The sequence below is a fragment of the Arachis ipaensis genome, chromosome B07 (assembly GCF_000816755.2).
Source record: "Arachis ipaensis cultivar K30076 chromosome B07, Araip1.1, whole genome shotgun sequence".
Lineage (NCBI taxonomy): Eukaryota > Viridiplantae > Streptophyta > Magnoliopsida > Fabales > Fabaceae > Arachis > Arachis ipaensis.
Window position 1 is genome coordinate 2,112,457 of NC_029791.2, and position 332 is coordinate 2,112,788.

A 332-nucleotide genomic window follows, 5' to 3' on the forward strand; every position below is an offset into this window, starting at 1 on the left:
GAAAAATGTATAACAAATTGAACATGTTATAAGTATAATTGTAAATATAATAATAAAATAATAATATTATAGCACATTGTGAGGTTTGGATTGGATTGGATCGGTTATGAAAAATAGATCCAAAATCCGATCCAATCTAACGGTTTGCAAAAAATTGAATCTAATCAAATCCAAATTAATGTGATTTTAATCGGTTTTCAATTTAAATCGGATTGAATGAGCGGTTTAATTTAAATCGGTTTAGATTTAAACACCCTATATGATGAAGATGGATCTTAATTAATACTATAATGTTACGTTGATGAACTAATTTGATAACTATAATCCATTAT